The 16,191-nt window shown below is 42.5% G+C and overlaps 1 protein-coding gene across 1 annotated transcript in view; it reads left to right on the forward strand.

The window, feature by feature from the left end:
• LOC126335830 (vesicular glutamate transporter 2-like) overlaps window positions 1–16,191 on the forward strand; it is a 142,229-nt gene that overhangs the window by 69,892 nt on the left and 56,146 nt on the right. The gene's annotated exons all lie outside the window — the stretch shown is intronic.

Below are 16,191 nucleotides of genomic sequence, written 5' to 3' on the forward strand. Positions count from 1 at the left end.
TTCTTCTCCCAAAAGTGGCCATTCTTCTTGTAGTGGATTTCTTCCTCTGTTGCAGTCAGTCACCGCCTAATGATCCCTTTAAGATTATCAACAAACTTTGAACCTTAACATCATCAGGTTTCATCACTTTAACTTGCTGCCTTTTTCGCTCATTGTAATCTATTGCTCAGAACCAATAAATTATCGTCAGTCTGCATCTGCACCAGGAAAATTCTCACAATTTAAAATCTAGTTTCGAAAACTCTGTTCCACATATGCATCCTTCTTCCATGATTCGTACGCAAATTGTTAGTAATGATTAAATTATCATCATCATCGGGTTGCCTGCATTGCGGCAGGTTTTGACCGCATAGCCCTCCATGCTTCTCTGTCTTCTGCGTTCCTCTTCATTCTTTGGTACCCTCCTTGTGGCCTGCTGATATCATTCAGCATCTGAAACCTTTCTTATGCCCTTTCCTCTCTTCCCCGGAACGAAACCTTCAGTTGCCTCTACTAGAAGGCAATGTCTTCTTAGATTGTGGCCTATTCAGTTTCCTATTCTTCACCGTCAGAAGCATCCTCCGTTCTTCTGCAGTTCTCCTCAGTACGTCTTCATTCCTAACTTTATCAGTACAACTGATCTTCTCCATTCTACGCCACATCCACATTTCACAAGCTTCAATTCTCTTCTCATCCTGCTTTCTCAAAGTCCACGTTTCTGCTCCATACAAGGCCACGCTCTATATTAAGCGCTTAGCCAGTTGCTTCCTTAATTCCTTGTTTAAACAACTAGTTAGGAGTCTTCTTTGCTTTTGAAATGCCTCTTTCGCCAGATCGATTCTCACTTTGATATCTTGTTGGCAATCCATTTCTTTAATCCAACTTCTCAAATACTTGAGTGCTCTTACTTGTTCTATGATTTCTGACCCCATCTTAATTTTCACTTTTGTTTAGGCCTATGACTATGATGATGATGTTTGGTTTGTGGGGTGCTCAACTGCGAGGTCATCAGCGCCTATATAATGTCCCAATTTTTACACAGTCCAATTTTTTCGCAAGCCAATCTAGCCACTGTCTCGAATGATGATGGTGAAGTGATGAGGACAACACAAACATCCAGTCCCCGAGCAGAGAAAGTCCACAACCGTGCCGGGAATCGAACCCATAACACCGTGATCCAGAGGCAGCAACGCTACCCATTAGACCACGAGCTGTGGACGCCTATGATCATGCTTTTGGTTTTCTTTTTATTAATTTTCATGCCATATGCTGCACAGGCTTCATTCAGGTCACTTAGCATTTGAGTCAGCGTCTCTTGATTTTCTGCAAGGATCGCCATGTCATCTGCAAATCTTATACATTCAATTTTCCGACCTCCTAACCTGACGTCTCTTGTCCCATCCAAACAGCTTTCCAGTGCTTCCTCCAGACAGATGTTAAAAAGGATCGGCGAGAGACAACAGCCCTGCCTAACACCTCTCCCAGTCTTTTTTTTTCCAGGGGTCCCATTACCTATTTGTACCTGCGCTTTCTTATTCAGGTATAGATTTGCAATCAATCTTCTATCCTTGCACTTTACTCCCTTCTTTTTCAAGATATCTAACAGCTTATTCTACTGCACTTTATCAAAGTCCTTTTCGAGGTGTATGAAGACAGCATACACTTCTTTGCCCTTTTCTGAGTATCTTTCGCCGATGGTTCTTAGAAGTCCTGTGGCATCTCGTGCTCCCTCTCCCCTTATTAAACCGTATTGTTCTCCACGAAGTGATTCTTCCAGCGTTCCATATGGCCTCCTATTCAGAATTCGAAGAACTTCTTCTGCTGCCTGCGATATTAGACTGATTGTCCTGTGGTCTTCACACTTTTGGTGATTATTAGTTTTTGGGATTGGGACTATTGTACTTACGAGAAAGTCTTCTGGCCATGCCTCTGTGTCATAGATGTAGTTGCCGAGAGAGGTCAACTCATTTTCGCCTGTTTCTTTTAAAGTCTTTAAGATTTCTGTCGGGATGTCATCTACACCACAGTTTTTGTTGTTTTTAAAGTCTCCCGATGCCTCATTTACCTCTGAACCTAGAATACAATCTCTATTTTCATCTTCATTTACTGATTCTTTCTTATCAATCTGCAGATCGGAAGGTCTTTTATCCGTTTCATAGAGACTTACAATATATTCTTTCCATCTGAACAGCGTGTGAGTCACTTAACAGTTCCATCTTTCCCTTCTATCTCCATATTTGTCTTGTTCTTCCTACCCTGAAATACTACTTCCTTGGCTATTCGATAAATCTTTTCATACTTGCTCTCTTTCTCCAGTGTCTCAGTTTCTGAGTAGATTTTTCTCGTCCATTTTTCCATGGCCTGACCAGTTACTCTTCCTAGCTCATTTTTCAGTCGTTTGTATTGCCTTTTCCTTCATCAGTTTGTGCGTTTTTCCGTTTCCTCCTTTCTGTCATCTTGAAGATCATGTCATCGGTAACCTATGTTTTCCTTCTCCACTGCACCTCATCAGACCAACGACATCTTTACTGGTTGCTTTCAGGGTGTCTCTGAACTGGCTCCACTGTTCATTTATGCCCCCTGTCTTTTCTCTAATTTTCCACTTGTCTTGGAACTCTTCTTCAAGCTTTTTGGTTGTTTCTCCTTCCTTTAGAGCATCTAAGTTAAATTTGTCTCTCACTTTACCTACCAACATTCTTTTCAATCTAATCTGCACATCTGCTACAACCAAGTTGTGGTCAGAGTTAATATCTGCTCCTGGATAAGCCTTGACATTTCTCATGCATGTCCAGAATTTACTCTGTATTAGTATGTAATCGATCTGGTATCTGCTATTGTGTATATTCGATGTCCATGTTTACCGTCATCTTTTGTGATGTTCAGAAAGCGTGTTTCCATCTACCAATGAGTTTTCCTTACAAAATCCGACCATTCTCGCATCTCTTTCGTTTCTGTTACCTAATCCAAACTTTCCAACCACATTTCCATCTTTCCCCTCGCCAACCACCGCGTTCCAAACTCCCATTACTATTATGCACACCTTTTTCTTCTCTCTCTCCACCAGTGATTCAATTCAATCTCATCGTTGCTGTGTTGGCTTGTTACCATGTAGACCCGTATCAGAACTACGTTTTTCTTGTGGCCTTTCAACCTCAGTATCATCAGTCTGCTATTTATGTATTCCCCCTTCATTATCATGGTTTTTACCTTCTTCTTTCCCATGATAACTACTCCAATCATTCCGGTTTTTTTTTCGCCTGAATAAAATATTACTATTCCCAAGGCCCACTTGATATGGCCCTCTAAGTGCAAAATAATGATTCCGGAGGTAAAACGTCCCCTCAATCGGATCTCCGGAAGGGGAGTAAATGGAGGATAATTGAAAGTGTGAAGATAAAGAAAAAGGAGAGGAAAGAGGAAAATCTAAGGATTGGTACGTGGAACGTTCGCACCCTCTTACAATCCGGAAAATTTGAAAATGTGAAAAAAGAGATGGAACACAACAATATAGATCCGATTATGCTGTGTGAAAAATTCTTCCAGGTGCTTCCTCTTTCAGTCCTTCCCCTGAGCCCATGTTCCCCTGTTATTTTCTCTTCCTATCTCTGCTACCGAGTTCTCGTTTTAAATTTTTGTCTCTCTTAACCATATGAATAATTTCTTTTTTCTTGTCGTATGTTCTTTCAATCGGCTCACTATCTATGGGGTTGGTAGACATGTTGACTAGCACCATTGCGGTGGGTGGGTGTTGGGTTTACGTCTATCTTCGCTACGATAATGTTCATGGCAGTTTAGAGATAGAGTTAATTAGTGTGATACTAATTCATTGATTGTTTATAATAACTAACACTAACCGAGTGTAGTTTTAATATAGCAGTTACTGAGAATGAACTGTCATCCATTTTCAGCTATAAATAAATGCCTATTGCATGTACTATCATTACAGTAAACTGCATTGAGGTACTGCAAATTAGCCGCGTGGAGTGGCGCGTAGTTAGAGGCGTCATGTCACGGATTGCGCGGCCCCTCCCGCCGGAGGTTCGAGTCCTCCTTTGAGCATGCGTGTGTGTGTTGTTCTTAGCATTAGTTAGTTTCAGTAGTGTGTAAGTCTAGAACCGATGAACTAAGCAGTTTGGTCCCTAAGCAATTCACACACATTTTGAACTGCAGATTACAATACTGAAAGCTGTTATGAGAGTCATAGAAAATTTTTGTTGTGGGGCGATCGATTTTCTAAATGTAATCAACTATATAATGAATTACGGAACAATTATGAAAGGTAATTCATCCAGTTTGAAATAAGGGAACATGTATAATGAAATATGTGAGAGAATATTTCGATCGCTCGTCGATGCCGCGTGCTGCGCTACCGCACTCTGGTGAGAACCGGTCTTAAAGCGGTGACCACTGTGTGTCTCCCTCACATTCATGTGATCAGAGGACGAGTGTGATAAAGCAAGATAATACACTACTGAACCATACTGTACTTTCAGGGTCAGTAAATTTTTAAAATTACAGTGCAAGTATCTTGTAATCTACTGCACGTGGTCATACACGATCAAGCCTCAGCATCAAAAGCGCCCTCCACTTAGGTTGGTAGTTCAAATGACAGCAATTCCGCTCCTTCTAACTAACCCACTGCAGCACATGTTCTGTCTCAATGGAAACTACAACAATATCCCTGGCGCCAAATTTTGAGTATATCTAGATCGAAAATACTGAAACGATTCGACATTACTATAACCACGTGCCCCTGACGTACTTTATAACTTTTGGATGCTCGGTGTCTGTTGACGTGGCCTCTATGTCCTTGTAGCTGTGTGCTATCTCTCCCACAGTTAATGAGCAACTGCCAAATGCGATGAGTTATCCTGGATGAGAACGTACAAGCTTTGTCAGCTCTGAGAATGCATGCTGGACGTAAGATAATAAACCGGTTGTCTTCGGACGTCCACGTTTCCTGCCACCGGTAATGCTTTTGACTGCATGAAAGTGTACCTAATAGTTTCAGTAACACACCGCCAGTTCCAACGTTAATCGACTCCGAATGGAGAACGTGCAACTTCCTACTAAACTGACAGTACTCCTTCTCCCAACTTGTTCATAAATTGTTACACGAAATTAATGAATAGAGTATTTCACTTAGAAACTGATAATGATTTCAGAAGCTCATAGAAAGATCACACTCTAAAAAAATTAATTATGTAGTAGTGTAGCCCTGTGACCAAACCAACCAGTTACACTGTTTCTAGCAGTTCATTAGTCTAAGAATAACTCTCATGATGTGTAGACATGAGTATGTTACGACTGATGAATATTAGCAAGCGCTCCACGACATAAAATTTCCCTGGCAGCAGCTAAAATGTAAAATCCTACTTTTAAAAAATGGAAAAATTCACGTACCGTAAGATCTGTGCGGTTGTTGCTGAAATCACTACTATCGCGCCAAAGAACAATCGCATCGCAACGCATTAATACTTTCATTTGCAGATTACACTGCCCTAATTGCTCCAAAACTGATTCAAATGCACCTTCCACGCCGATGTCCAGACATACCGAAACGTAATAGACGAGCTAATCGCTGGAATACCGCGCTCCAAGCCAGCTGAGACTGATGTGGAACGACCACACAGTATAAAACTTATGAATCAATAATTTCCTTAAATGTAACTGACAAAATTATTTGATGTTTTAATTCTAATGAAATGACATTTAATCATGAAAGTATTCTTTAGACCTAAGATCTATTGTTATTACTAAACGAAGGCTTTCATTGAGAGCTATCGTTTGCTCCTGTGGTCTTCAGTCTGACGACTGGACTGTTGCGGTCCTCCACGCTACATTATGCTGTGCGACTCTCTTCATCTCTGAATACCAGCTGCAACCGACATCCCTTTAAACCTGGTTACTGTAGTCGAGCATTTTACAAATTTGCCGTCTCCCCTCACCTTATCTCCGTGAACAAACTGATTATTTCTTGATATCTCAGGATGCGTCCTATCAACCGGTCGCATCGTTTAGCCTGCTTGAGCCATGACTTACTTTTCCCCCAAGCTCGGTTGCGTATCTCCCCGTTTGTTATGTGATCTACTGATCTATTCTGAAGAGGGTCATAATGTGTAATAGGCAGAGATCTATCCAGACAATCACACAGGAATTCTAAAATGCATCAGGATCCGGTGCAAGTACTATGACAGTTAGGCGGGAAGTGAGAAAACTTGGATTTCATGCTCGAGCTGCTGCTCATAAGCCACACATGGTGCCGGTAAATCCCAAACGACGTCCCGTTTGGTATAAGGAGCGTAAAGATTGGACGATTGAACAGTGGAAAAAAGTTGTGTGGAGTGACGATGTTAGGATGTGGATATGGCAAATGCTCGTCATCTGACAGCATGTGTAGTGCCAACAGTAGAATTCGGAGGTGGTGGTGTTATGGCGTGGTCGTGTTTTTAATGGAGGGGGCTTGCAGCCCTTGTTGTTTTGCGTGGCACTACCACAGCACAGGCCTACATTGATGTTTTAAGCACCTTCTTGTTACCCACTGCTGAAGAGCAATTCGGAGATGGTGATTGCATCTTTCAACACGATCGAGCACCTGTTGGCGGAGTGGTTACACGACAATAACATCCCTGTAATGGACTGGCGTGCACGAGTCCTGGCCTGAATCCTATAGAATACCTTTGGGGTGTTTTGGAATGCCGACTTCGTGCCAGGCCTTACAGACCGACATCGATACCTCTCCTCAGTGCAGCACTCCGTGAAGAATGTGTTACCATTCCCCAAGAAACCTTCCAGCACCTCATTGAACGTATGCCTGCAAGAGCGGAAGCTGTCATCAAAGCTAAGGGTGGGCCAACACCATATTGAATTCCAGCATTATCGATGGAGGGCGTCACGAACTTGTAAGTCATTTTCAGCCTGGTGTCCCGATACATTTGATCACATTGTGTATTTTTACAGTCACCCTCCGAATAGCTCCACCGTCCCTACATGTCAGTACATGAGTTCTCGCAGGTCTTGATTTATCTGTGGTTGTTCTTTCTATTCACAGTCACACCACCAACAGTCAACATGAGCAGCTGAAGAAGGGTTAAAATGTCCCTGATTGGTTTGTCTGTCAGATGACAGCTATCAGTTAGTCCACGTTCGGAATCATTGAACTTTCTGAGCGACCCAGTCTTTTGCTACTGCCTGTCTACTGACAATACAATGCTTTCCACTTCCTTTTGTACCGGCGGGTCCGCCTCTCGCAACGTATAGTGGTCAATTGTACATTACATAGTGTTGTCCGGATACTTCTAACTAGGCAGTGTATAAATTTATACTACAGTGGTGTGTGTTGCCTTCGTGTCTCTCTTGGCTACGATTAAAATGCGTTCGCAATGTTTAGTAGCTTGCCAGTACTCCTATTTTCTTATTCATCATTACCCCTTCTTGCCATTAGCCCTACTTGCTTTTGTATTTAGAAGCATCTACTTATCTGACCAGAAGTCGTGTTCTTCCCTCCAGCATGCCGCTTTCTGTGTCTAGCTTCAGCTATTCATTTCGCTTTTTAAATTCTGTAAACTACCCAGCCCATTAAGGAATCTAACATTCCACGCTTTGATACGCAGAATGACACTTTTGTTTTTCTCGAAGACGACATCCTACCGAGTAGCGTCCACCCAGAGATCCGAATGCAAGACTCTTTTTCAGCCAGAATATCTTACACAAGAGGGCTCATTATTTTACCTTACAATAGAGCTCCGTGTCCCCTTGCTTTCAGTCGTTCGCTGTATCAGCAAAGCAAGGATATGTTGGCTAATCTTGCAACATCGGATCAGTCTCTCACCAAAACTGTTACCTTTGCAATTACCGAAAAGGATGCTGCCCCTCTTCAGGAACCACAGGTTGTTGTGGCCTCTCCATCCACGCTTATGAAATACGGCTATCTGTATTATTGAGGCGTGCAAGACACCTGACCTCGGCAAGGTCCATGGTTCAAGGGAGGCAGTTAAAGTTATTTTACATAATTTATGAAAAGTGCCTTTGATTTTCTGAACGTAAGCATGAAATAGGAACAGAATCTTACCCCCGATAACAACTCGAGGCTACCACGAACTACAGTCATAAAATAAACTATTTCAAAATCGAGTAGATTATTCATTTGGACTACCATACGATTCTACAGCCTGTTTCTCTTACGCAGACAGCGCTGAAGATGATGCAGATAACTTCAAAAGCGCCGTAGTATGGCTGAAGAAGACAATGTTCCATTTGGTCATAGTAGATCATTATCTGATTCGGCTCAGAGTTGACAGATATTTGTTAGGAGCCTTCCCGAAACAACATCTGCCTCGCTGCAATCGAATGAGTGTCAGCGTAGGGAATATACTCTGTTACATTAGATAAGTGTTCGCATACACTTACAAGCAGTACCCCTGTCCCGTCATCAGTCAACACCTGGAGCCAGAGAGGCGCCTCGACAGACCGCACACACGCGTTTGGGTTGTCTCCAGAGCACTTTGGAAGAAATCGTGCTCCTGAAGTTACAACACACTTTTGCTATTGCATAGCCCAGTGATGAAGATTATGAATGAACTATTTATGTTGTTGTGAAACCGATTATTAGTATGTTTATAATGTTTAAAATACGAGGGCGTGCTGAAATTTAATGCCTCGGAAATTTATATGTGAAAAATCTTAAAGCTTTTTAAATAAAACAAACCTTATAACATTCTACATCTTTATTCTCCATGTCTACATATTTACAATCCTCTGCCCATAGCGTGCTCCGAATAACATGGCGGTATGTAACGTAACTATGTAGGTACGCGAGAATCAGCGTGCTGTAATAGAGTTTCGAATTCGAAGAGTTCGTCCATAGATGCAGTAGTCTTTCCTTTAGCATGACAATGCCAAACCACACACGAGAGCTGCGGTATCTGCAACATCCGACGCTTTGGGCTCACTGCCATCGATCATCCCCAATACAGGTCTGGACTTCGTCCCATCTGATTTTCATCTATTTCCAAAACTTATAGAGCACCTTCGAGGCTTCCCTCTGATAGTGATGAAACGGTGCGAGTAGAGGTGAGGTTGTTGCTCCTTCAACAAAGTCAAACATTCTGCAGTGACGGTAGAAACAAACTGGTCTCTCGTTTGGAGGAATGTGTTTGTCGCAAGAGTGACTATGTTGGAAAATAAATATGTAGACATGAAGAATAAAGATGCAGAATGTTGATGATTTTGTTTTATTTAAAATTTTGTAAGAGTTTCCACATAAAAAATTCGGAGGCCTTACTTTTCAGCACGTCATCGTAAGTTTTCGTATGTTTTATATACACCGAAATTACACTGATCAGCCACAACGTTGTGACCATCTATCTAATAACCAGCATGGATGATAGCAACGACGTGTTGTGGCATGGAAGCACTTGGGCCTTGGTAGGTCGTTGGAGGGAATTGGCACCACATCTACTCACGTATGTCACCTAATTCCGTCAATTCCTGAGAGGAGGGCGACGAGCTCTGACGTGACGTTCAACCACATCCCTGATATGTTCGATCGAGTTCAGATCTGGCGAGTGTAGGGGCCACCACATCAATTGCAACTCGCCACTGTGTTCTTCGCCATAGCGCATTATCGTGGTGAAAAATGCCACTGCCGTTGGGAAACATGATTGTCATGAAGAGGTGCAACCAGTGTACGACACTCCTTGCCGTCACCGTGCCTTGCACTAGCTCCAGTGGACGCATGGATGCCCACGTGAATGGAGCTACCGCCAGCTTGTCTCTGTCCTTCAGTAAAAGTGCAAGGAGCTGTTCCCCTGTAAGACGACGGATTCGCACCCTTCCGTCGGCAAGATGAAGAAAATATCGGAATTCAGCAGACCATGCAACGCTGTGCCACTGCGCCAACGTCCAGTGCTGATGGTCACATGTCCATTTCACTCTTAGTTGCCGATGTCGTAGTGTTAAAATTGGCACATGCATGGGCCGTCGTCTGCGGAGGCCCATCGTTAGGAGTGTTCGGTGCACTGTGCGTTCAAATACATTTGTACTCTGCCCATCATTAAAGTCTCACAGTTCGCCGCCTGTTCTGTTTCACCAGTCTGCTCAGCCTACTACGTCCGACATCTGTAATGAGGGTTGACCCCCCGAAACCACGATGTTTGGATATGGTTTCACCTTGGTTTCGCCACGTGTGGAAGATACACACCACAGCACTTCTCAAACACTTGACAAGTCGTGCAGTTTCTGAAATGCTCGTGCTAAGCCTCCAAGCCATCAAAATCTGCCCTCGCTCAAACTCAGACAGATCGCGCGCCTTCCCCATTCTACACACGGACAGCACGCTCACTGATACTGCATGCAACGGATATGTGTCTGACTAGCAGTTATTCTTCTCTAGGTGGTGCTGCTATCGCCTGTATGGGTTTTTATCGATAGTAGGTTGGTAATCATAAAGTTCTGACTGATCATTGAACAAATTCAATGAGTACGCCACGAAGACGAGGAAAAAATTTAGAGGCAATATTGTAAGTATGGCATGGTCTCTTTGTAAAAAAAAAAAGGTCCTTTCACATGATACAGATACTTCAAGCCAATGATATGCTTTTGGATGTTCAGCTGAGTTGTAGATTCAGTTTTATGCACACTAGGTGATGCTGCTATCGTCTGTATTTATTTATTTATGCATTTATTTTACCTAACCAGGCATACTCAGATTGAACTAATTTCAGTTTCTACAGAACATTATTTACATACCACGTGTTATACAGTATAAATGTTAAAGAAAAATAGAGATAACAGTAGTACAACGATAATTATAACAATCAAAAAATAATTATAACAATCAATAATTATAATAGTAATAGTAATGACTACGTATATAAAAGTAAACATATTTTTCTTTTATGCATGTCAGTCCTATTGCTAGTTGGCAATTTTCTCGTTATGTTCTTGCAGCTTGTGAGCTATTCACATCGAGCAGACACATAAGACAATAGGATGTGGTGAAAGAGACATAGAAGAGGTAGCTAAGTTAGAGGAAGAGAAATAGAATGGTAAAATTGGAAGCTATGATGGAGAGGAGAAAGAAAGAGATGAGAGGGGCACAAAAATGGTGTTTATACCACCCCTAATATGTAAGTCCTGAGTTCCCTCTTGAATGTTAAGTGGTTCTGGATAAGACGCAGATCACAGGGGAGCGCGTTGCATAGTCGTATGGCAGAGATGGAGAATCACACGGAGAAAGATTTTGTGTTATGTAAAGGTACAGCCAAGATGCTAGACATATCCGATCTGGTATTGCAGTTGTGGAATGATGATATGTGTTTAATGTGAGAAGATAGGTATTGGGGGCACCAGTGACTATGAAATCGATGAAGTAAGCACGTCATGCGGAGATAGCATACCTTATGTGGGCGTATCCAACCTAGCTGGGAGTATGAAGGACTGATATGATCATACAACAGTATATTCAACACGTATCTAACGCAAGCATTCATCACTAGCCCGAGGCATCTCGAATTTTCACTATTTGTGCCGCGTTCAACTACTGCACCGTAGTAAAGATTAGGCAAGACAAGTATTTGGACTAATTTTTGTTTAAAATATCTTGGAAATATTTTTCTACATTTTTGGATTGCATGTAGGGAGGAGAACGATTTCCGGCAAGCTGTGACTGTTTGTTCCTCCCAGTTTAGGTGTTTATCCAAGATTATTCCAAGGTCTGTTACTGTTTTTTGGTATGGTAGTTGGGTACCATTGAGGAGTATTTGAGGGACTGTTTCGCGAAAGTACCGGCTGATTGACTTTGGATGATATGTAAGAATGACCTGGGATTTCTTGGGGTTTAGTTTCAGACCTAGGTTCTGCGCACATCGAGAAACAGAGCAAAGATCTGCGTTCACACACGCTACTGCGTCAGCAATGTTCTTGGGGCTTGCATTTATGTACAGTTGGATGTCGTCGGCATATAGATGGCAGTTGCAGGAGTGAATCACTGAAGAAATATCATTAATGTACAGTGAGAAAAGTAATTGGCCCAAGGACGGAGCCTTGGGGAACTCTAGAGCGCACGTTTTTCCATGATGACTTCTCCGACCCACATATGACTTGTTGACTTCTGTTTTTGAGGTAGCTGTCGAATCAGTGTATTGCGCTGTTTGAGAAATTCAGCTGCTTCATTTTAATTAGTAATAGATCAAAGTCAACTGTATCAAAGGCCTTGCTAAAGTCAAGCAGTGTTAGGATGGTAGCTTCACGTCTGTCCATATCACGTTTAATGTCATCAGTTACATGCAGTTGCTGTACTATGGTGCTTTCGGAAGCCTGAAATGTTTATCATGGGTGTTATTAGTTTTGAGGTAATCCGTCAGCTGTTCATGGACGATGTATTCTAGGGCTTTAGATATTTCAGGTGGTATGTTGATAGGCCTGTAGTCACCTGGCGACTATTTTTATCGATAGTAGACTGGTAATCATAAAGTTCTGACTGATCAGTAAACAAATTCAATGAGTAGGCCACGAAGGCAAGAAAAAAATTTAGAGGCAATATTGTAAGTGTGGCATGGTCTCTTTGTAAAATATCTTTCACAAGATACAGATATTTCAAGCCAATGATATGCTTTCGGATGTTCAGCTGAGTTGTTTTATGCACAATATTCCGTCGACCGACTCAGTTCTTAGCTACTGCGAGCTATTTTTATGCATACTCGCTGCCTGGCGTGGACTCCTACCAGACAGTAATGTACTGTTGGTGCCGCGCCGCTATTTACAGCAGAGTTAGAATCCCGACGTCCGCTGCGCTTTTGTACAACTGCTATTCAGAGTATGCTGCATGTCTTACGAGGAACAGACTGTTCGAACAGTCAAGCAGAGGCGCAAGGAACATCAGCGACACATCCGACTAAAGCAACCAGGAATATAATCACGACATAAAATACGAAAAGATCACCGTTGTGTAAACAAGGCGTTTCTGGACAGCGTAGTTAAAGAGTCTATCGAAATAAATCAGTGGGAAAATCTGATAATCCAGGACGGAGGTTTCTATGTAAAGTAGGCTCGTGGTCCGGCACTCGATTTAGGAAGATTTCGCCAGCCATCACACCTAGCGGAGCTGGGAAACGCTGAGAGAATGTGTGTCTCACAGTGCTGGCTCTGTAAACCAAATGAGCGAAGGGCGGAGCGGGTGCCGCTTGTCCAACTCGACCTAAAAATACCTCCGCAATACGAATTATAGTTAATGGCATTGTTGGAGTCGAGGCAACGAGTACGCTTAGTAAAACAGATCGCAGCACATGAAGAAGAGAACTGGGTCGGTCGCCGAAATATGATGCAAATGAAATCTACATCTCGGCTGAACAAACGAAAGCATACTAGGTAGCAATCACACCAAAAAAACCTGAGAGATTATTTTATTTCATGTCATCCATATTTTTCAACACTTTGAATAATATAATCAAGGCATACACTGTTCAGCCAGAACATTGTAACTACCGAGCTACTATCGGTATAAACCCATTCAGGTGATGGCAGCGTCATCTGGCGAGGCACAAGACGTTACCTCAAGTTTCCAAGCTCTTTGCTCTCCGTGTGTAGAGCTCGGAAGGTGCACGATCTACCTGAGGTTGACCAATGGCAGATTGTGATGGCCCAGAGACTCGGTACGAGCATTTGGGAAACTGCACGATCCGGCTGCTTGGATGCATGCTTCCTCTCGAAGCTTAACATCACCCCTGACATGCTAACATCACAATAGTAGTCAAATAATTCACAATCTCGTCTTCTGGAGGCGTCTGACAGTACTGTAATTGTTGCCGGTCATCCTTGCTCAGTATTTCACAGTTTGTATTTCAGGCCACCAGGGGTCGTAGTGGAGACTTAATAGATACATCCTTGAACCCGTGCACCGTTTGGATGTAAAATAACTGTGAAGATCGGCTCAATTTAAAATCTCCAGCTTCAAGATACGCACATAGCGGAGACAGTGAACTCTGACCTGCCGTTCTACAGGAGCCCATGGGATGGCCAATATTGCGAATGCTAGTCATGGGTTTCGCTTCTGTGTGACGGAGGACCTCCTCTTCAAGGTCGACTGAATGATGCGCCCGTGAAACATCACAATGAACTCTCCTAGTTATGCACGTACAAATTTCTCGCAGCAGTAGTCGTACCCTTAGAAAATGGTACGTTATGTGATCATGCGAAGATCTCAAAGAAAAAAATCCATTAAATATGGGCTCTAAAATGCATATCTTAAGAGCTTTGGACGCTTGGTAATTAGAAGATACCTTTTACAGAGGAGCGAAGATGAACAATAGCTCATAGATTTTAAGCTATGCATTTTAGAGCCAATATTTACTACTGACCATTTTTCTTATTTTGGTCCATACTGTCTCCTCCATAAATATGGGAACCAAAGAGCTTTCAGCAGAATACATGTGCTTTACAGCATCGAAGATAAAGAAATGCTCATTGCTCTTAACGTATAGAGTTAAGAGCCCATGTTTACTAGACATTTTTTCCTTGTTTTGGTCCATACTACCACCTCTGAAAGTTGCCTACCATAGAGTCTTAGTGATAACAGTACCGGTACATCTATTCCTCTGTGAAAGGTATCAGAACCATTTTTGCGTATATCTTTCGATTTGGTTCCTTCCCCGAAGAGCGCCCCATACCTCAGATTGACACATTTACACTTCTCCTTCATCCCTAAAAGTTTGTAACATCACGAAATCACACTATATATTCAATGATACATTCCCGGTCAGGGGTTCCTCATCAAAATTTTATCTACTAATTCCTATCTACCACTCCTAGAAGCCTGTAATAGGAATTTCCAACAGTTCCCAGCACAAAGCAACATTTCAAAATCAGCGAACTTCAAGAGACATTAATATGACCCCAGGGGTGCTACGTGTTCCCTGCCTCTGCTTGCAAAGTTTACGTTTGAAAACGCTAGTATTGTATAGATTATAGTTTTTTACCCCCAGACAGTAGCGATCAGTCGTGCCAGTCTTCACTGACAAGCATGTAGTCAAATCTCGTGGTTTACACTATCACTTTGCGTGGAGTTATGCTTTCGGTGATGACATGGGTGCAGAGAACCGTTCCGAATCACTGAGCGTACACAGTAGCTCTTAGATATTATGCGTTTGAGCGCCAATCAGAAATCTTAGAATCACCTTGGTGTCGCTAGAATCACTGCTGTACGCAATGTACATCTTGACGCTGAGGGAATTATTCCTTTCGTGGCTCAACATTTCTGCATTATTGTTGCTATATACGTCGTATACTGTTTGTGAAATTTACAAAAATGGCTCTGAGCACTGTGGGACCTAACTTCTATGGACATCAGTCCCCTAGAACTTATAACTACTTAAACCTAACTAACCTAAGGACATTACACAACACCCAGACATCACGAGGCAGAGAAAATCCCTGACCCCGCCGGGAATCGAACCCGGGAACCCGGGCGTGGGAAGCGAGAACGCTACCGCACGACCACGAGACGCGGGCGCGAAATTTACAACACATATGAAAGTACCCCAATGAATCCAAACTCCGGAACTTGTAACAATTGTAGTTCTTTGAGCCATTGTGTATCGTGTATTAAACCGGGGACTTCGAACGACGAAAAGGCTTCGTGCCGCCGTAGCCCTCAGTTTTACAACCCCACAACAGGCCATAGCAGTTCAGCCACCCCACCACCACCCCACACGGTCTGTGGTGTGGGGTTGATCTGAGATTCTGTTATTCTGCGCAACGGATTAATCTGAGGTGTACCCTTTACCCTGTGGCTCCTGCAAGGTGCAATTTCCACCCTCACACTACTACAGAAGTCAGACAGACGCTCCTAACATTCTAAAGAGAAATGCCTGAGACACTTTCAGGATAAATATCTTCTGGAGTCGTCTGCTGTAAGGAAATGACACAAAAAATTCACAAAATTTCTTACGTAAATAGTGGGGTACTTGGGTACTGGAGTAGTGCTAGTTAGTGTAAGAAAAACATGAAACTAACGAAAGTTATTATTTATTTTGCAAAAATTGTGAGAAATCACAATGGCACTTTTATTTATGAAGTGAACAAGTTATATCCTGGTTCTTTATGGAATGTGAAGTTACCTCTCAAGGATAGGATTCGCTAATGAAATTTCTATACAAAGTTTAAAATTTTTATTAACTTGGCAGAATGGCTGATTAGTGCGCCTACTCAACTTGA

This window comes from Schistocerca gregaria, chromosome 2 (assembly GCF_023897955.1).
Source record: "Schistocerca gregaria isolate iqSchGreg1 chromosome 2, iqSchGreg1.2, whole genome shotgun sequence".
NCBI classification, from domain to species: Eukaryota; Metazoa; Arthropoda; class Insecta; order Orthoptera; family Acrididae; genus Schistocerca; species Schistocerca gregaria.